Source organism: Frieseomelitta varia, unplaced genomic scaffold, assembly GCF_011392965.1.
Source record: "Frieseomelitta varia isolate USP_RPSP 00005682 unplaced genomic scaffold, Fvar_1.2 scaffold_160, whole genome shotgun sequence".
Classification (NCBI taxonomy): Eukaryota; Metazoa; Arthropoda; class Insecta; order Hymenoptera; family Apidae; genus Frieseomelitta; species Frieseomelitta varia.
The window spans coordinates 368,350-390,935 of NW_025109306.1; the positions used below are offsets into that span (position 1 = coordinate 368,350).

At 32.4% G+C, this 22,586-nt stretch overlaps 1 protein-coding gene across 2 annotated transcripts in view; it reads left to right on the forward strand.

Moving 5' to 3' along the window:
* The first annotated feature begins 1,838 nt into the window (after positions 1 to 1,838).
* The window catches only part of LOC122537079 (RYamide receptor-like), a 39,080-nt gene continuing 18,332 nt past the window's right edge, over positions 1,839 to 22,586 (forward strand). The window contains exon 1 of one of the 2 annotated variants that reach the window (XM_043670025.1): positions 1,839 to 2,692. The gene's annotated coding sequence lies outside the window, so the exon portion shown is untranslated. The remainder of the gene's footprint in view (positions 2,693 to 22,586) is intronic. The other variant, XM_043670033.1, reaches the window with a different exon arrangement.

Genomic DNA, 22,586 nt, shown 5'->3' on the forward strand with positions numbered 1-22,586 from the left:
GATGAAAAATTAATTTGATACGTATCGTGAATAAATGATGCTATAGCTGTATTGTTCAATATTCCGATATTGGACAATAACTGAGCGTTACTCTATCGATTCTATTTTCATTCGGAAGTAAATTTCGTATATTAAATAAAAACTTGTCGTCGTTAAATAAACTTTACAGCTAGCAAGACGAAGTTTTCAAACATTTGATTTTTAAAGCCAAACGCGAGAAATGATTTTTCGGCAACGTCAATTAATCTCTCAATTGATAAATATTAAAAAGGTGCATCTGAAGTATATAACTCTCAATTAAAACAGCTACCAGAAATCCGAAAATTTCGTAAAAGAACTCTATGAATCATCAGAGGGATGAAACAATCGAGAAGGTTGTCAGATTTGATTCTCCATGTGAAAAGCTCATAACAAAATCTATCTCTTCTATTTCTTTTTTTTTTTTTTTTTTTCTTTCTTTGGTTCGATGACAAATGAAACAACTGTCTTGAAGCTCTTAACAAGTGATGGATCCACGTTCTGTGATGAAAACAGATTTGTACGGACCATTCAGTCACTTTTTCTCTTGCAGAGAAAAGCGAACAATAGTAAAATCGCAGTAAATTCAACATTTAGTTTATTCACACTCGGATATTGACCGTACTATCTTGAGATCGGGCATCCTAAGAATAACAGTGATAATAATCCTCTGTCTAAATAAACTATGAATTATACACCTCTTTAGCAAATTTTATCGTACAAAGATACGTAGAATGCAAATAGCACAGCGAGCCTTAATATTTATCATTCTTTAACCTTAAAAATTTCAATTTCTAATATAATCGGGATATCATTTCTATTTATTATCATTTTTTTTTTTTCTTATTTTTATACCGTCAGTCATTGATGCGGCGTTTAATATGGTAATATTTAAGATATACAAAGTGTTCTACTTTTATTAATATTTTAGAATTTAGTAAAATGAAATGAATATCATTAATGAATTCTAAATGACATAAATAATAATTAGATAATATTATAATAAAAATACACTTTTGTTGTAATATCTTATAGAAATTAAATATTTTATAGAAATTAAATAAACAAAACACAAGATTTCGCGTGGTCAACACATTAACGAAGAATAGTTGATTCTCCTTTTTTCACTTCCACTCATAAAAACTTGAACTTGCATAAATATCCGCCTATTTAATACATCGCTTAATTACTGTACCTTGGCGCTAGCGTACTCATGAAGTACACATGTAGATGATTAGGGAGAAATTTTGTGACTATAATAATTTAGATTTATAGCGTGTTAAAAGTATTGCGAAAAATGTCACAGATCAATAACATTGTCTAATATTCGAAATACCATATTTATTTTTTCTTTTTTCACGTAGAATTACATCCTTACGACACTTTGTATAATCTACAGATCATCTGCAGATATACTACAATATAGTACAATACCGTTGAAATTGTTAACTGAAAAAGTTTACTAATTAAAAAGTTAAAGGCGTTCGCGATAAAAAAAAAAAAAAAGAAAAAAGAGGTACAGAATTAAATTACGAAAAGGCTTGCAAAATATAACATTGGATTTTATTACAACAATTAAAGGTCCGAGTGAGATACGAGACAGTGAAATGTGAATGACTGTGTATGGTGTTCACTTAAAAAAAAAAAAAAAGCCTCGAAAAATCGACTACCCTTGAGACATCACGGCGATTCGAATAGACACCTTCACGAGGAAATATAAATGGTGTATATCGTGTTTATTAGGGGTGCGCAGTAAGGGTGCGCGCTTTCTAGTCGCCGTTTGGTCCTTTAAGCAAAGTTCGCAGTCTGCCGGTAGCCGCGCTTCATGAAACTTTGTACCGTACTACCCTTGCCAAAGAAAAAGAGAAAAAAGAAGAGAAAGAAAAAGAAAAAGAAATGAAACAATTTTCTCCACGTATCACAGATATTGTCTCCCGGTGAGCAGTCTGTATATTTTTCTTTCTCATCTGCTTCGTTCCTTTCTTCCTTGGAATTGTTGAAAACGAAAGAAAGCGAAAGAATATCAATGGTATAATGTTATAAGATGGACCGTGGAGGGCTCGCGCGACGATCGAGAATCGATGACAACTAATTAAATGTCGTTACACAAGACACGAACGCAAGACTGTCTCGAGTAACGCCTGGTTAAGTTCTAATTGTAAATTGTTGATTGCTTATTAATATGAGGCAATTAAGGGAAGGTAATGATCGTACCTTGATGACTCTGGAATGGATAGTGCTGTCACAGGGAATGTGCTCGAAACGTTCAGATAGTGGTCTGCGATTAACTGTGGCGGGTGCATACTTGTTGAGTAATAGAATCGATTGAACTGATGAACGGATCGTTGTTACGTGCGAGTTTTAAACAAACAGCGCTGCAGTTATTTGTGCGAATGAAAATGGAGTAAAATGAAAAAAGAAACCAAAGATGACAAGTGAAACGTTAAACTAGCTTAATCACGATTGGAAGAAGTAAATTTTAAAACGACGATTTTAGTAAGAAGATTCGGTGATAATAACAAAGGACTGATGTACGGTGAAAATTGAGCGAAAGTTTTTCAAACAGTTTACACGCGACGTGAAACTTTAAAGTGAAAAGTGAGGAAACAACGAATGACAAATCAATTAGGAGACGACATTCGTGTAATTCGCGTAAGTTCATCGTTGTAGCAAGGTAGGACACCTTGACAATTTTTTCCGTCTTTTCATTTTCCTTCGCAAGCTGAGATTTGTAAAATTTAATCTGATAATAAATTCACTGTCTTGAATTTAACGTTGAACACGTTATTTTTCGTTGTCTTCAGTCAGTTTTAATATCAACTTTGTGAATTTATTTAATTTTATATATATATATATATATATATATCAAAAAAGATATTTTAGAATTTTTCTAATTTCATTAATATATAATATATAATACATTAAATAAATTTTAACACATTTTATGTTACATTTTTAACAATAATTCTATTTTAACCATACAAGTACATTCTACGTCGAGTTATCGAATCGTTGATAATTTTAACAGCCAAGTGAATGTTTTAGTATCACTTCACAACATTATTTATCGTTAGTATTAATCTCATCCTTGTCAGTGCTTTCATTAACCGAGCATAATCAAGATAAAATTGCGTCACTTAAAGAAGACTTCCAAACATGATGCAATTTTATATTAAAACTGAATTAAATAGGAATACGGTGTCATAATTACCCTACACAGAATAAGAGATGTGTTGCGGCAATCGCGCTCATTTAAATGCATCGCGTAGCGTACGAGTTCGCGCGTCTTAGCGAAGAATTCAACAATCTCGCGAATTGTTTATTTATACCTTTCTAAAACTTACGAATAAATTTGAATGCTTTGATGCATTTGAACAAGTTTCTTATCTCAGTGTTATCTATGTTAATCGTGTCAAATATCGTAATCATAAATTTAAAGCAAAATGTTCACATATTTTATTTGTTGAATCATATCACGTCACAACGGAATGGAAATATTGAAACTACATAGAAACTCAATTTACGGATATTTAAATATAAATTACGTCGGGGCTTTATAAAGTAACAAGTAAATTCGGACTTCGTATTAATTAACTGGAAACTTTCGGAACCGATTTCGCCGATGTAATTAAATTCACGCGCAGATAATTCCTATTTCTCGTAGAGGGGAACAAAAGAAAAAGAAAAAAATTAAATGACACAACGTTCGTGCGGGAAATAATTTTTTCAAAAGTAAAGTTGACACGCATTACACGCAACGAAATATTTTCAAATTACAAACAACGAAAGAACTCGCATTAATAGGAAATGCTACGAATAAAGATACAGAAGAGATGCAAAATAATTATTTCACGAAAAAATGATCTCTACCAATCCTTTTAATTTCCTCTTCAAATCCGTTTAACCTTCATCCTCGGACAGAGTTTGGCGCCGTCATTTCTCAAACACGGTCCGGATTGTCTGAAAAATCCACTTCATTACCGACTACTTGCTCTGCAAGCGGACTCGCCCTCTTATAAATCGAACTCGAACGCAGTTAAACGATTGGAAAAAAAAGAAAGCAAAGACACGCCCCAAGAACAGAAAGAAGAATTATGCAAGAGTAGATAGATAATTTTCTTTTCTTTTTTTTTTCTTTTGCTTTTCCCCCTTCTCCTTTATCGCTCTTTAACGTATACAATCGCGGCGATCGTATTCGCAGAGAATTTCCGCGCGAAAGGAAAGCTTTGTGGCTGTTTTATTGACGCGCATTTAAAGAGTAATTCGCGAAATCGTTGTTCTAAGTCCGGTGTTAAGACTGTAATATTCCTAGCGTCGTCGTTAAAGTCATCTGCTTTATGATATCCGTAAAGTTGGATTTCCTCCGATTGTGAATTGGATGACCACTGGATGGATTTCATATGGATGCCAGAGGAAGTTTCACGACTACCGATGTTTTCTCATCACGTCGAAACATAGATCATTGTTTATCCTTGGATACTGAGGTCCACGCGTGCACGAGTTAAATATTTATATAATTAAATTGGTGTTCGCGGAGACCAATGGTCTCGATTTTTGTTTCAGAGAATTTATTGAACTTTTCCTCTACATTCGGCCTTCAGATTGAGATCTGATTTTAAAGATTGATAAAAGTAAAATTATAATGTACGTATACATTGTGGTATACGTACGAGACAAAGCAATTGCTTTGTAATTTAATTTCTACATCAAAATATTTACCAATCTTATGAAAACTAAAATAGAGATGTCGATATGAGAACCAATATCATCAATCATACCTCATTTAAAATAACTTGTATAGTTTTGTCAAGACTGAACATTTCTATGATTCAAAGGAAATAGTCCATTGTATAATAAAAATTGTAGAAATGAAAATGGTAAAGGGAACGAAAGTTCTCTTAATCTAAACCATAATGGGTGGATCGTTTCTTAGAAAGAAAAAGGAGAAGCAACATAACGAATAACTATAATAATTCAACTCGCGTCTAATTCAATCGTATATTTAATCTGGAATGAAACATTTAACGAGAAGCTGAATCTCTTTCGCCATTAAACTCAACGTTTATGAATTATTCGAGATAAATTCTTCTGAAACGAAGATGAAACTCATTCGCACGTTTAATAAAACTGCATTTGCGACATTTAATATTCGCCTAGTGGACGAGGAAAATATCGAACAATGCCAAAATATATGTCAATTTATTATCGAGTGCTTTTCAAATATATCGGATCCAATTGAAATAAATGAAATTCATACGTTTATAGTCCGAAAGCTTCTTCCCCCGCGCGTTTCAGCCTCTTAAGCGATCAACCAGTTATTAACAATTAAATAATAATCATTAAAAATTGAAATACGATGTTGCTTGTTTATTAAAAAGTCGACACGAACTTCCTGAATAATTTAATGATTATAATTAACGAGCCACGATGGTTACTATAAGGAAATATATTTGAGCGAAGCTGACATAAATTCCGCGACACTTTCACGGCGAAGTAATCTCTTGGGAATCTATGGACTGGCGTTGAAATAATTTTTAGCCAGGCGTTGCGTTCGCAACTGTAAACGACGCCTTTGCAGCTGTAAACGAGCCTCGAATAAAATGAAATTGTGCACCAGAGTCTTTCTGCGACCTCTCTCTCTCTCTCTCTCTCTCTCTCTTTTTCTGTCTTTCCTTCATTGTACGATAGTTTGGCAAAATTGCTCATTTAATGCAATACTGCCGATCTTCGGAGAGAACACCCAAAGTAATTTTCGCGGGTCTTTGTGTTCCAGTTTCGCCGAGAAGTCCGGTTTCCCGATCGTGAACAAGCAAAGGAAGCCAAGACCATAAATATTTATCAGCCGCGGTGAAAACGACGAATTAAGCAAACGACTCTGATAATGAAAAGATGAATAACAGTTTCTTTTACCGGGATGAATCGCCTGTTAATTACATGCTGATCGTGATAAATCACGCGACGAAAACGTGTCTTGCAACTGGATGGAATGAATTTTGCAAAACTATCGCGGAAGGTAGGAACGACGTGCACGTGAAAGTTTAGCAGAATACTTGAGAAAACAGGAAATAATCTCCGAAGAGAAATTTCTTTGTGAGAATTTGCAAGTGGAGGTATCGAGCGTTAAGACGCACGGAGGGAATATTCCACGTCAATAAGACCTTATCAAAGGGGAAAGATCTGTAAAAAGTAATAAAAATTTCTGTTTCTGACTAAATTGAGAAGAAGCAAAGACACGAAATGTGTGACACGTGTGCTCGACGGAAGAACACGCAAACTTTTATCCAAAAAGTTGGCAAAATAACCAAGAACGGAAATGTTACGTGAAAATATAAAATTACATTTTGGTTTATGTTTCCTAAAGCCGTTTCATTATCACAAACATACGTGTCCTAGCTTTGGTGCTGTGAAAGATGAAATTTAAAGAATTTGATTTCCCTACACTATTCCTCTTCCTTTAATTATGCTTTCCATAGACTATGTTTTAAATTACATTCTCTTTACTGATAGCATAACAGAACAAAGATAGATTAAAATTATCTTTTTAATTAACAGAATAATTGAATAAATTTAAATGAAAATTTTAAAAAACAGCATAAACACAAGGTTAACAGTGTGATCCATATAACGCACAACTGCTTCTCAGATGAGACAAAATTTTTTCGAAGAATAAAGATATTTGAAACATATTCAATTTCACATTTCTGAGCAAGATTACTAAAGAAACAGATCACAGTAGCACACGTAATGTAAAAAAAAAAATGGCTCGAGAATATTATTGCTCTATTAAGTGGAAAGCATGTCAGAAATTTGCATTGACACGTTTATTTCGACAGATGATTAACAACTTAAAGCGACAAGAGACTCGAGTCGTCTGTTTCCACTAATGCAGCCTAAGTATTTTCGCCGTAATAACATTAAAATTCCCGCACGAGACATCGCGTGCTACGGCATGAAATATCTGCGATGGATGCTTTGTATGTACACTTTATGTACATATGTATGTACACTGTTTCAGATCGTTTATTTTAGACTTACTTAGACAAGTGGCGTATGAGCACGCGCGCCTTTGCCATATGCCAAGGAATTGACGACAGTATCTGGAAATTAATACATTTCAGACGCACGACTTTTGGTCGTTTCTAATTCTTACCGTCGTTTCACGATAGAACGACTAAGCCAATTGAAAAATATTAAATGACGTAATTAATCTTTCCTCGGCAGCTATTCGACGAAAATAATAATACGGTGTATTTAAATAATACAAAGGTACGAAAACGAAGAAACTGTGCAAATACCACGTGCAATTTCAAAACGTGTACGTGTGGTACTACTGTGAATACAATTAAGAGTTATTACATATGCTAATTAAAATAATATCTTCGGTATTTAAGTTACAACATGTGCATTTGTGAAGCACCCTTGTACTGAAGTCATGCGCACTTAATTTCCCTGCACTACCTACATTTATACAAAATAATTCACATACAAAGATAATGAAGATTAATTTAAAAGGCCGCACGATAAATCCGAGAAGAAAACGTAAACGACAAATCGTAGCAAGTGAAACAGCCTCAACGAAACCGTATAAATCAATTCAAACACGTTACATGTGTTCCAAGTCATGTTTCTCAAGATATAGGTTTTTCGAGTTCTGAAAAGAAATTCTCGTCTCCAAACATCACATCATTACTAACGTGCCGTGCTCTTCAAAGCACGTTATATATGATCGAATATATATATATTAAGATTCGTTTCTTAAATTCTGGGTCAAAGAATCAATTCTCTTCGTTATCGCCTCTCCTTTATATACTCCTTGCCTACAGAAACTTCAAAGAATGACAAGGATAGTTGACGATGATCTGCTAATCTCTTTGTCTGCCTTTCTTATCTTTAATCCTGAGAACAAAAAGATTTCTCACGTTTATTAAGCATTTCGAAGAGAAAAAATGAGTTTATCACTCTGAAAACTATTTAATATTTCTCTTTATATTTCTAATAGTTAATTTTCAAGTAACTAAGCACAAATTATTAATACCGATTAAACTGATTACAACACCACAACTTCACGTGGTTTAATCAAACACTGTTTTCTTTACGATGTAATTACGGAGACAGAGTCGCGGCAATGCAACATGACGAACATTCTGTGAAAATCACTCAAATACGTTGGAGAAAGATTAAAGACGCTAGATTTATATTTCTCAACATCTATTTTATATCCTCTTTCGAGTATTTAAATTACTTTTTTTATACGATTGGTTGAAAAAAATATATATATAAAATTGTGAAAAAGAAATCTCTCTGGAAGTTCACAACTTGCCATTTATGAATTCAACAAAATTACGGAGCTAAATAAATTATTGCTCGATAAAACCTAGATGCGTATCATCCAATGAAACATGAATTCACGCACATCCGCTTGCAAAGAAACGCGCTTTTGTTATCGACACAAACGGCGTTCTGACACTTTGAAGCGCGATGGATCGAAGATATTGGACGTTCATTTAGATTCTAGATAGAACAGTCACTGGTGATCTTCCAGTTGCTTGCACACCCCTCGAAGACACACAGTCAACGGGGCGGTAGCTCAGCTTGCGCCAAGAATAATGTTACACGCTGAAAAGCATTAGCAAATATCGATCGTTTATCCTGTTAGCCATCCGCAGTGTAATTTAGCCGCACGCGATATCTCCGAATGTTGTAGTTGCGCGTTAATGCCTGTCACGTTGCTGAGGTTTACCCGGCGAATGCACGTATAATGCGTGGAAAATTCGCAAACTGCCTGAACACGCGTGAAATCAATAACGTTCTCGTGTCGTTCGTCGCTCAAACTTGAAACAAGTTCCATTAATTCGCGCGTCAACTTGAAAAGAGAAGGAAGTTTCCACTGTGATTACGAAATCCATAGCAAGTCGAATTTAAATTTAGTATTTTAATCCCTTAGTTTCGTAGTCGTAATTGAGAAATGACCTTGACAAGATGCAAGAAACGCAGAACTTTGTTTCACGGATTAAATCTCCGCTCTTCAGTTTTGTGATAAGAGGAACTATCCACTCGAAATTTAGTGGTCGAAGACCACTAAATATATATATATATATATATAACTGTGCATTTGGTGCATGAAATATCGATTTTGGATTAAACCTGAACTTTGGATTTAATGTTCGAACATTAAGATCGAAATTGAGATACATGAGTGTATAATAAATACAATATAAAATATAAATATGTAAAATATATATTTCAAGTCAAATATATATTTCAAGTGTTCTGAAATTTTATACAGACTTTAGAAAGTTAGTCGCCCGTTATAGATAGACGTGGAATTAACAGGTGTGAATTTAAATTTAGCAGAATAAGGTAAACGATTAACGGTAGAATTAACCGTAAGAAATTAACAATCAAGATTCAATTATATAACAAAACCATGAATATTTTGACCAAAGTTGTACCAGAAATGTAATACAGATACTTGTGACATGAACGATAATGTTAATTTGTCTATAAGGTCAATGGATAATTATAAATAGAATATTAATTTAATTTAATCAGTTTTATCGACCGAAATTCAATTCTGATGAAAAATTCCGATGAAAACTATATCGATGGATATCTCTTCTTAATACTTCAATTTATAATCGTGTTGTATCGTTATAAATATGGAGATGGTCGTTTCAACTAACACATTGATCGTGAGTGACATTCTAATAACGAGCTGGTATCGTGGTTTTTATTGGAATTTTTTATTATGCGAACATTCCTGTAAGCTCTGAACGACCGTAGGATGAATTAAAATTTATTATGGAACATAGAACAGGAAGCGGCGAAGTGCCACCGTTATTACGGCGGAAACTGGATAAAACTTTCTTTGGTTTTTAACCGAAATTGGAAGTAGCATGATTGCCTCGCTCTCTGTTGAAGATGCTGCTTCTTTCCTTTCTTTTCCTCGTTGTTAAAAATATTGTCTTCTTAAATTGAAATGAAATTGTAGGAGAAAATTTAGAAAAATTCAAGAATTTATAATTTCGATTATAGTTTGCAATAAGCAATAAAATTATTAAAATAGTTTGCAATTAATAACGAAAATGTTAATTGAACATAAATATTAATTGAAGTTAAGATAATTTTCTGTACTCAAATCTATTACATCTGCAAAATTTCCCCCGCACATACCACAAAAAATTACATTTTGCTCTTCGTCATTAAATTTTCATCATTTTAATTCTCCTTACTACGGATATTTACAAGCTTCGACGCTGAGTATATTTGTATAAAGTCTTATGCAGTAAGTGAATTTAGTTAGACAAAGCTTTTACCAATTTTCTACTTTCAGAAATTTTTCAAAAGTTCATTTATACAAAGTACGTTATTTTATAAAAATGCACCTTTTTACTTTCGATAAAAACAAATTGTAAATTGATTCCATATCATTCGGAAGAAGATAATCGATACTTAAAATGATTTCTTTAAATTTTTCCCATCATTATATTTCATTTTAAAAGAACATATTTATATAAATAACGATTTTATTACAGTGGAAGCAGTTCGTTTACTCTCGTACCAGAATTTCGAAAATTTTACACTTCTTGGTGTGTCGTGAAATAAAAATGTCAAATCATTCTTCAAAAATGTCACGTGTCACGAAATATCGGTTTCGAGAAGTCTCGTTGCTTGTTACGCTTCATCTAGCTGGAAAATTTCAATGCGTCTGAACGAGGCAATGTTATTTTTAATATTACCTTGTCACTCGTAAGTAAATTAAAAACCGCCCATCTTTAATTAAAAATTTCTGCAATTGAATAGAAATTCCGTTGAAACGGAATTGCACGATCGAATAAAATAAAACCATTAAAATATTATATCTCGTCTCTAGCTGCGAATACCAGCGAAGTAAAATGTATTATTGAATACAGTAACCTTGCCATTTCTAACTGCGAATTTCAATAAATCTGAATGAAATAGAATTTTTGTGAAAAAAAAACATCTTGTTATTGACTGCGAAAACCAGCGAAATTCTTATTGAAAAATATAGAAAACGCATCCGCTTTTAACTGCGATAAAATGTGTATCTTCGTGAAGGAAAAGTCAAAAACATGAATTAAAAAAAAAATAAACTTATCTGAATTTCAGTTACGTGAAAGAAAATTGATTTTACGCTATACGATCGTAAGATTCTAAAAAAGGGAAACAATTTAGAACGATTCTTTCTAGAATCTAGGATTATGCTACTACTGTATTTCTAAAAATATATATATAATTTTAATTTTATTTTTTGTAATTTTGGAAATTTTCGAACGTTAAGAAAACGATAAAAATATCTACAACTTCACGCGCAGCAAAATAGCAACAATAAATTCAATTAAAAGTAAAGTAATAATTTCGATTTTCAATTAGTTTCATAGTTCGTCATTATCTGACGATATTTTGTTTCGTAGTTACTTCATTTCTAGAATCACGCACATGTAATGACGTAAGATCTCAATAGCCTTCGAGTTCTTTGAAATTAGCTTTCAAGATTTTCGAATATTTCAAAGACGGTAAGAAAAATAATTGCGAGTTCGCGTGAAGGAATGTAATTAAAAAATTAAATCTCCAATTTTAATCTTCCGGCTCATAATATCCCTGCTATTCTCATTAATTGTTTGCAACATCTGAGAAACTGCGATGTTGGTATATAAATAAATAAAAACTGCTCGTGTCAGTATATAACTTAATAAACTAATAAACATTCCACCAAATATTCTTATAGAGACGCTAGTTTCTAATTTCCGTATTTCAGGAATCCTTTGAAAGTTCACGCGTCTGAGCTAAGTCGTCGTGGTTTCCGTCGAATTACAAAGCAAAAGATTTTAATGCACAAAGCGTTGTTGTTTCGAGCTGAAGCTTCCAAGGATCTAGGGGCGAACTCTCGCGAAAACTTTGTTGGTCCGCAGCTGCCAAGAGTAACAGAAATTTGTCAGTTGGCGCGAGTCTCGTGGAAAATGCATAAATACAGTTCAACGAGCAAGGAATACATTTCAACGTCGAGGACACTTTTTTTCGAAATCGTGCGAACGATATACGAGCACTTGTTTGCGAAGCTTCTACTCTTTGCCTGGATATTTCAGCGTTAAAAATGGAAAAATACGTCGGATAAGATGCGAGAAAGATTCACGTTAAAGCGCGAGGATAAATCGGTTTCATTTTCCTGTTGGAACTTTCGTCAGAAATGTGAAGTTTCAATTCATTACGGGACAGTTTGCTGTTGGTGTATCGAGAATAAAAGAAGGTTTAAATTAAAGGTTAAGTTTAGTATGCGGATTAATCTGTGCTGACGTTGTTCGAGTTGAATACAGTTTTCCCAGGACTCAGATAAGGTGAGAGATTTATGCTCGGACGTGTTAAGCGACTATTTTTAAAGTTGTAAGAAAGTTCGTCAGTTCGAGGAAATATAAATGTAAAATGTTTGAATAAAATATCCCTGCGAGAATTTCTTAGTTTTTAATTTATTTTATACTAGTTTTTAATTTATTATAGATTAAAATAAATTTCACATAATGTGAAATACGATTTTAAATATAAAATTATGCTGTTGTTGATAATATCTTTAATAGATATCCTGGAAAACTGACATAACAACTAAATTTTGAATTATAAATTATAAATTTTGAATAGTCGTAGGACTATCTATTCTATAAAAAATTAAGAAACAACTTGACTAACGAAAGTTTACGCTTTCTAGTTTAAAAGATTTTCAGGTACACAATGTATTCTTCACTATTCCAACAAAATATATTTTCTTTTAAACATCTTTTAAACAACTTCTTAGATAAAATCTATTATTTGCAAATTATTTAAAGCTATTAACACACAACTGAAATAATAACAACACTTGCTAAAAAAAAATAGATGAACAAATGTTAATTAAAAAGATCAATTTACCAATAAGTTCTATAAATTGAAATTGAATTTTAAATAAAATGTTTGAGATGTTGACTATAAATACATATACTAAAAAAAAAAAAGAAAAGAAAGAAATCGATAGAAAGAACCACTGTGAAGACAAAAGTTTAAACAGGACAAATTCATTCTTTTTTTCAAGTGAGAGCAGAAAAACAGTTCAAAATATTTTGTCGGATTAGAACATAAAAGGTATCAAGAACACACGATCTGTGCATCTCGTTAACTATGTAGACACGTTGGTTCTTTGAATCCTCGATTTCAGTGTCGCTCCATAGAGAAACGATACAAACATATCCGTGAATTTCGTTGCACGTGGAATTAAAATGTCGAGAATGGCTTAACAGGAGAAAATGCCTCTATCTCCCTGTTTATATGTGCTTCACTGACGAGAAACGCGACATTTGAATCTGTCATTAAAAAGAATATTTAACATAAACAATATTATTTTTCCAACATTCTGATCGCCGTTCCAATTTCAAGGAGAATTTAATAATTGTAAATCAACGATCTGGTAACTGAACTCGAGTTCGAGAATGGAATAATACTTGCGTCGGCAACGTTACATTGGATTAGAATCGACTCGATACGACATACGTTTATTCTGAAAAGAGAAAATTTAAAAATCTTTTAAACGGCTGAACGTTCAAATGAAACGCTTCGTTTGTCTGAAACTACATCTTTGCTTAATTCTGCTCGCGTAGTAAATTGATCAGTGAATTACATTTTGTGGAAATTTCAAAACTCTGACATGTAATAACGTAATAACGAGACACATGCGATTTCCTCAATTGTGTTAAATAGCATCAAGCGTTAATTCCAGATGGAAACTGAATTTAACTGCAGAAGTTTAACCGCAACCGAAGCAATTTATGCGCCTCAGGTCGCTACCATCGGAAACGATATCCGTGAACAAGTGGGACGATGAAGGACAAAATGCGTATAAAAGTTCATAAGATTTTTCATTGATACGACCAATCAGAGAGCAATATTAACACTTTCGACACGGCACCTATAGGCTACGAGCTTATTTTTCTGAGCATATATGCATCTAATGCTCAAAGGGTTAGCGTTTGATATTACGATAATTTTCCATTTACATAAATAAAAACCCTTTATCGGTGTTTGATAAATATGATAGCCACAAGGAAATATTTATTATAATTTTAGGGGTAGCATACGTGTCATTGCTTGGTCTGACACAAGTATACGTATTTAAAATGAAATTCCATCGTTAAAGTGTAATAAAAGTATTTTTTTTTTTTTTTTATGAAGTTCTTTTTTATCACGCAAAATGATAAAAGTTTCCAAGGGATGAGGTGCGCAGCGACGTATTTTTTTTCTAGAAATGAAACGCAATACCCGAGTTTATCCTGAGCAGAAGAGTTTCTCGTGAATTTTAAAATTTTTACGAGAAAGTGTAATAATGTGTTTTAATGTTTGTACGCATACAAATTTTTTCACTGAAGTCTAGCTTTTTTAAAAAACGACTGTGAATGAAATTGTAGATTTTGGTAATCATATTTCAAATTGTATATTTTGTAACAAAATGATCATTTTCTAGATTTATTTTATTAACACGACATTATTGAAACGTGGAAATATATTATTACGTATCATTAATATCAAATATAAAGCTCTATGTAGAAAAATTTTTGTAATACTCAAAAAAAAAAAAAAAAAAAAAAAGAGAATGTGTCTAACATAAGGATTTCACCCAAGAATAATTGAAAGGCAACAAAATAATTTAACTGAAAGGATTTTTCAGTTCTACTCTGTCTTTTTATGGTCGATTTGATAGATTGTCATGTCGGAAATCCGATAATTGCTGTGAAACAAGAGAACAAATGTGAAAAGGAATGTGAATCAGCGATTTTGTCTGACAATAAAATTCTCGAGGACGTTATAGGCACAGAGAAGATTAACCTGTCTTTTAAGAAGGTATGATATTTGTGAAAAACAACGTTATTTCCTGCCATTTAAATTTATAAAATTCGTTCAAATTTAAATTCAATTTAAATTAATAAAAATCGTTCAAATTCATTCTTACTACTCTCAAATATTCATCAACTAAAATTATTTCACAATAATTACTTAATACAGAAGATTAGTCAAAAGGCTACTTAAGAGAATGAATAACTCTTTGTGAATCCCCTTCAAAAGCAACTTTCTCAAGATTGTAATTAAATTATGAAGAAAATTATAATTAAGTTTCCATTTCTTCTTTTATATTTCATCAGTTTAATATAGCTTCTACGAGAACGCTTCTCTGACGAACGCTTTTCATCCATACAAATGTATTCTGTTGTTCCTTCAGCCATCTCGAAAATCCCTAAATGTGTTATATGCTTATTTTTAAGTCTCTTGCGCGTAACGTGGGGAAAAAAGTTGACGAGCTTCGTGTTTTCTTTAAATGAAGCCGATCTTCAAATTGCGGAAATCCCTGAGAATTTACGTTTCAAATAACAGAAAAACAGACGGCGGAAGAGTTACAAAAATATTCGCCTAGGTGCAGGATTGCGGACACGCGGAGTAGACTAATTGAAATTGGACTTAAACTTTCATTTAACGTTATCTCCAATGGATAGAATTGTAATTCCACTACTACTTTGTACCATGGCGAGCAAGCTTCGAACTTTTTGCTATCCGTATTGTAACAGACAGGATTTTGCAACACGTGTTATCTGCAATCTTAACAATGACAGCTTGCGTTCCTTTCATATAAATAAAATCTTCGTTTCATTTTAACAAGACAATTACATTCGTTCCATGTTTCCAACGTAAAACGAAAAATACAAAATATATCTTTAAAGGTAAGATATCTATCTTTAAGGTAAGCCAATTGTCTGTGTGTTCTTGTATTCCGAGAAATGACAAAGTGGCTCTGTAATCACGTTTTTGAAAAGGAATAATTAATGAAGACTTGCAACGAAATTAAAAAACTCCACGAGTAGATTAACATTTATTCTATTCTCGTTTTGTACAATCCACTACGTGTTCGTGCAATTGTATTAAGGCAAACGTAAAATATTTTCAAAGTGACGACGAAAGAAAATTTTAGTTCTATTGAAATATTGGAATATTATACGCGACGAGAAATAAAAGTTACCGAGTCTAGTAACAGTTTGCGAATTTTCTTGTTTCGAAAAATCCGGCATAATCTTATCGTCCAATATTTGTCTTATACCCAATATATTTGTTGCAACGGAAATATTTATGTTTACATAAAATCACTGACTTTCTTTATTCACGATTTCTGATTCAAATAAAAATCAAAAGATAAATAAATTCAATTGACCGGATTTATTGATCGAATTTCACATAAATTTTGTTCTAACAAAAGAAGTAGAACGAAAATTACCTTGTATTCATGAAGCATGAAAAATTATTATCGTAAAGACTGTGTTGATATATTTTAAGTTGTATAATAGACTCAGCATTCGTAAAAGTAAAAATATTCACATGTAAAAATATTTCCTGTTTAACTGCAAACAAATAAAACTGACTGTTTCACAATTCGAAAGAATCGGGAATAATGTTTTTCACTACTTGCGATTTGATTTCTTAATTTTCCGAAATACATCTTATCGCTGTCTATATACATAAATAATTTCAATATTTACTGTTAATATTTATTATTTATTTATATATATTTACATCATAAATTTATATTATATTTATATACATTTATTGTTTATATTTATATTTATTTATTTATTTGTAAGCAGAAACATTAAAATTTAGATTTTTCAAAAAGAAATAGCAAATCTCCGGACGGAGGAAATGTTTGTGAAAAATATTAGTTAAAAAATGTTATGTTTTTGTCATTTAACAATCTTAACGCTACGTCCTTATCATTTAATTCTCTTCAATCTTTATTCATTTTAGTTTCTTTTCATCGTGCTTCGTTATTATCGCGTATCAGCCCTTTCTACGTTCTTATTTCCTAGAACGTTTTGTAATATCAACTGCAGCTGTTACTACTATTCTTCTTCTGCGGATACCTTCATTCTTTCCTTTGTCAATTTGTTCTTTCTTTCTCTCCCGTGTTTCTTTCGTTCTCGCATTTTCGGCAAAACTGATTTTAATGTAAAGTTAGATTAATGGAAAGATATTTTCACTTTTTGCGCTGCTTTATGTCGCAACCACTCCGGAACACAGGAATTATATTAATACGCTGTCAGGCGGTGACAGCTTAGATTTTCCCTGTAAATGCTCTTTAAATCTCGTAAGGTCTGAGGTTGATCGCTAACTATTTTGTAATTCTATAAAAATAGCCATTAACTCGATGTGCTACGAATGACTACGAATGAAGAAAGAAACTCCAATATCACCTGGTCTTTTTCCTAAAAATTTAATTAATTTCATCTCCGTGGAGTATAATTCATTCATTCAAGTGGAGTATCTATTCGCGGAAATTTTTTTGAAAAAAATCAATTGAATAGCAAAAGTATCACGTATGTATTTTCCTAACTATGTATTTTCTATCGACAGGAACAGAATTCCTAGTCTTCTAATCTTAGAGATAAAAAAATAGTCAAATAAATAGTATTCATTCGTAAATTAATATAGAAAATGCAAGGTAAATTGATGAAAAACAATTACAATCTGAAATCAAAGTTAAAGTGACAAGAGGCCAATTATTGACATATGTTTTATCAAATATCCTCACTAATAAAACGACGGAAACATGTTTCCGACAATTATGTCGATTTTTATCGACAAATATCGCCGAATGATCCGTCAGCTTCCTACTGACGTTACTCGATTGAAAATCTTTAACGCGGAACTGGATACTGGAAGTCTGAAAACGAATAGATGATTCTGATGAAAGCACATTCAAACCCCTGTCATAAAATCGATACGGCTGCTTCATCGAAGCGTAGATACTTTGACATTCGTATGAAGACGCGTATCACTGGAACTTTCCCGACTGATTTAACAAGTGTATCTTGTCGTGAATAAAAAGACATCTTACATATTCTCGCATGATTTATTTTCGTCGAAATTATTTGATATTCCCTTGGATGCTTCTCCGATGGCAAGGAAAAAAATGTGACATAATTTTTAGCGACGAAATAAGAGAATTAAAAAGCTATCGAAGAAAAAAAAATTTCATCTACATTTAATTTTGATTTATCATTATTTTCTGTTCGACGAAGAAGCTCGTTTCGAATTTACTGAACTTCAAGAAAGATGTAACGAAATGTAATCGTGTCGTTCTCTAAACGGAAAAAGAAAGTTATCAAAGGAGCGTGCTCAAGTATTCATATTCAGTTTTTAATTTTTTAATGATAGCGCTCATTTAATTTGCCGAGAGACTTTGCGAAACTATGAGAACTGCAGTACAGTACCAACTTTGTGACCGTGTAATATTAATGAAAGGATATTGATTCTTGGAACTTGGTAAAAGATTTAATCAAATCAAATACCAGCATACGAACATCGTACAAATATCGGGTGGAAAGAAAAATGAGAATCAAAATGATAATTAGACTGATATAATTTAGACTGACAGAATTAGATGAACAGGAGTTCAGAGGGAATGCAATTAAGAGGATAATGAATATCCCCAGTGGACGAACGGTTCTTGATGGAATTTCTCACCGGTACAGTACGAGTCACCTTATTTTCCAACTCACTAACTGTGAAAATATTTGCTAAATAGGTTCCAACGCTAATTAAACTATCTCGTCTCGGCGATATAAAAATGCAAATGTTTACATAGAAAGAAAATTGATCAAAGACCGTCATTCAGCCAATTTCCCTGCAATTTGCGCGAGTGTAATAGGAAAAAAGAATCTATAATTTCATCGAGAAAGCGAGCGTGAAAAAAAAATATGAAATTTTTTACAAGGAAGAATTTTAATGAAATGTCACTTTCGTTTTATCTGCTTATCGTCAGATGCAAGTTTTGCGCTCGGACACTGATGGATCTGAAAGAGGTCGATTTAAGAGTTGTTCGTAGATCTATCTCCCCGTGCTTCTGCTATAAAGACAAAAAATTTTGATACCTTAACAAATTAATATCCATGCTTCATTGATAAACGATGTACGTGTCAGGGAAATTTGTCGAGTTTTTTAATCAACGCGCTCGAGTCAAATGTTTGGTGATAATGTTTACCGTATATCACAATTTATACATTTATATCCATAGGAGGATCAATTGCTATAGCAGTTAAATGCAAGATACAACGAGATTTGATTTTTGAGCTAGATGTAAGAGGATGTAACAAATTTTTCGAAAAGATATACTATTTATGTAAATATATGCGAGAATATATAATAATGAATGGATAATGACAATATTAAAAAGTAATGCAACAATAAATGGATGTTCAATGATTTCATTTCATTCGAATTTAAAAAATTTCTAATTTTGTATAGAAATTTTAGTTTTCGCCAAAATCTGAAAACCAACAGTTCAGAGAATTTCAAACATATCGGGAACAATATCGAGATTTTGTATTAATTGAATCTTCTAATCGATAATGAAATTTCCAATATAATATCTGTGCTAACATGGCGCTTCCGTTTTATTCGGAATAAAATAGAATTTAATATCGCAGGAAATGTACTCTTATAAGATTTTTATGTAGCATTATTTATTAAAAACACTGTTTCTTTACTCACTATTGTTAGCGATATTTGTACAATGTTAAAAGTTGAAGGAAAAATTACTTGCGCCATCATGTAAATACCTTTTAAAATGTTAATTTACGTAAGTACATGTATTTACGTAGTGCAAGAAATATTTAAAATAAAATATTCAAACATTACTTTGCAAACCAAATGTTATCTAATTTTCGTAAGTAATGGACTTTCATATTGGAATGCAAACGTGGACACGAATGAAGAGCTTGTAACGAGTTCGTTCTATCAAGTATTGAAAAAGGAAAGAGAAAATAAGAGAAAAAGGTTTAATGTGATAATTTGATTTGGATATTAATTGAACAAAGTGACGATAGTGACTGTCTAGCGTTTCATCCCCAATATTGCATTAATTCAGATTTATGGCACGCGGTTAATACGATAAAACAATTTGCAGGAATTAATAATAATAGAATTTTGATGACTGATAAATTAAACTCTACCGATGAAGATCAACGTCACATTGCATTAGAAATTAATTCACATAATTGGGACTTTTCGATCGTTTCAATTGTGTGTTAACAGTGACGGGCAAATTGAATAATCGATTAATTAATAAATAATATTTTACATGCATACATTTCTATCAATCTAATGACAGAAAGAAATGAAAAAAAATCTTTCATAGATAACAATGTCCAATTAATAACAATACGCATTATCTGAATTTAATGTCGCGAAGAGAAAATATTTCAGTTTCTGAAAAGAATATGATTACGCATTTAAAAGTTTTATATATATTTAATACCGAAACATAAACAAGCACAAATTTCAGATCATGCAATCAAAGAAATAATATCGTTGCATCATTATTATCGATTTGATACACTAAATGTACGTAAGTCACGGTGTAAAATTGTTAGATGGTTGACTCGAATAACGGAAAGATTGAACGACATGAAGCTAACCTAAATCTCAAGGGGACACGATAATTGACATCCTAGTCAATTTATTTGAACACGGCAGGGATTTGCGTGTGAGTTTAGAAGTTGAACAAGCGCGCGCGACATTCGTAAACTACGACTTAACAAGAAGCAGATTGACAGCAAGAAAGATTGAAGTTGGAACGGCCTTATTTCCTAGTATCGTGTACGTTCGGTGTATATAGAACCTTTAACCTTTGATCCCTGATGCCTCGAGATACATGCATCCAGCGTGTTCATCGTTATCTACCATCTTTATGAAGTAATATTTTATCCCAAAATTCTGACAACGAACGCTTAACGAACGTACGTCCGTTCATTTGCAACGAGCTTGCAACATTCACGACTGTTTCACATTTTGTCACATCGTCGTCGAATCACGGCTGTTCACGCATTTACGGGTAAATTTAAGAAGAGAAACATTCACGCGATATATACGCAAAAATGTATAAAATGTATAAACGTGTATTCTGTATTCAGCGAAATAAAACGAATCCCTATACGCTGAAATTTCTTTATTTACGACGATAAAAATATTTTGCAATAATCCGCGATTTAATCACGATGATATCTCAAATATTCCCAGTAATTTGACAGAGGAGGAATTTACGCACATGCAAATCAACCGAATGAACAATGTCAAACGTTGCTACGCTGATAAAGAATAATAAAAATAATAATATTTGCAAAGCCTCCTGCAAATTTTGAAATAAAAGGAAGAGATCGAATTGCTAAACTGGGAAGCGAACATGAATTCCCCGACTGTCTGATTCTTGGTCTACGAAGTAGACTCATTCGGGTTATTGATCGTTCCTAATACACATGTACTTTTGACAATTAATATGCGAACAGCGCGATAGAGCTTCTATAGACGACGTAATAAAGAGAAATTGTCTCTCGATTGTGTATCTTTCCATCAAGAAATAAACGTTCCAATTACTTTACGAGCGATCTTCCAGCGATCTCTGAATTACACTTAGAATTAGAAAATAATATCTGAGGAAAAGATTGGGAGTATAGGAGTATAACAATAAAGGAGATCGGCATCGTGTCTTTATCGTCATAGCACAGATATCGATTCATCATAGTCGATCATTCTGATGTGAAACAATTCAATGCTGTCCATAAAAATATCATTAGTACATAAACGTAAATATTACGTGAGAAGCTATCGTCGATTCCACTTCGAGATTTCTCAGACTGGGGGAAGAAAAAAACCGCTGACCTATCGGATATCGCTATCAATAGACGTAACTCAGCTATCTAGGTTATCGACCAGTTCTTCTTTTGTTCAGTTTCCATAATTGTTCTTTCTGTTCTCTTTAATGAGAGAAATTTGAACAGCACAAATTTCACGTTTTACATTTGAATCTTTTCAACATTACACTTAAGCGAACGTTAACGCGTTATCGCAATTTGTATTTAATACTCTGTCGAGCGTAAAACATTGAAATATTCATTCTTCGGATGAATAATCCCTTTCTCTAAATAAACCGGAAAAAAAAATAAATAAATATGAAACATAGTAAAGAATACAATATTATAATTGTTACGAATATCATATTAAAGTACATTCTTTTCAGTTATTAATTAATGAATATATATATATATTAAATACTATATTGGCTACTCGATATTGGTAAATAAGCAAAAGATGAAAATGTGAATTTTGGATAAATCCTGAATGCATAGATACATATATATATGTTCTGACCGATGGAACAGTGGCTTATAAGAGATGCATACCAGCCCAATACCAATGAAATAGAAATTTACACATTAAACGCAAGATTAACTGGCATTATCTCTTCGCACACAGATCGGCATAATTTATAGAGTGGCGAAATGCCAGGTGAATAATCAGAAACAAGATAACACTCACTCCACAAAATTAACCAGCAGCTGTTGTTACTGATATATCCATCACGTGATTGATATTTTTTTGCAAAAGTGGACATACATATAATTTCAAAAATTACGTTATTAACGAAATTGGGGAAAATAATTATGTGATTAAAGAGTGAGAATTCAGTGCTATATATGTTTTTGAAAAAA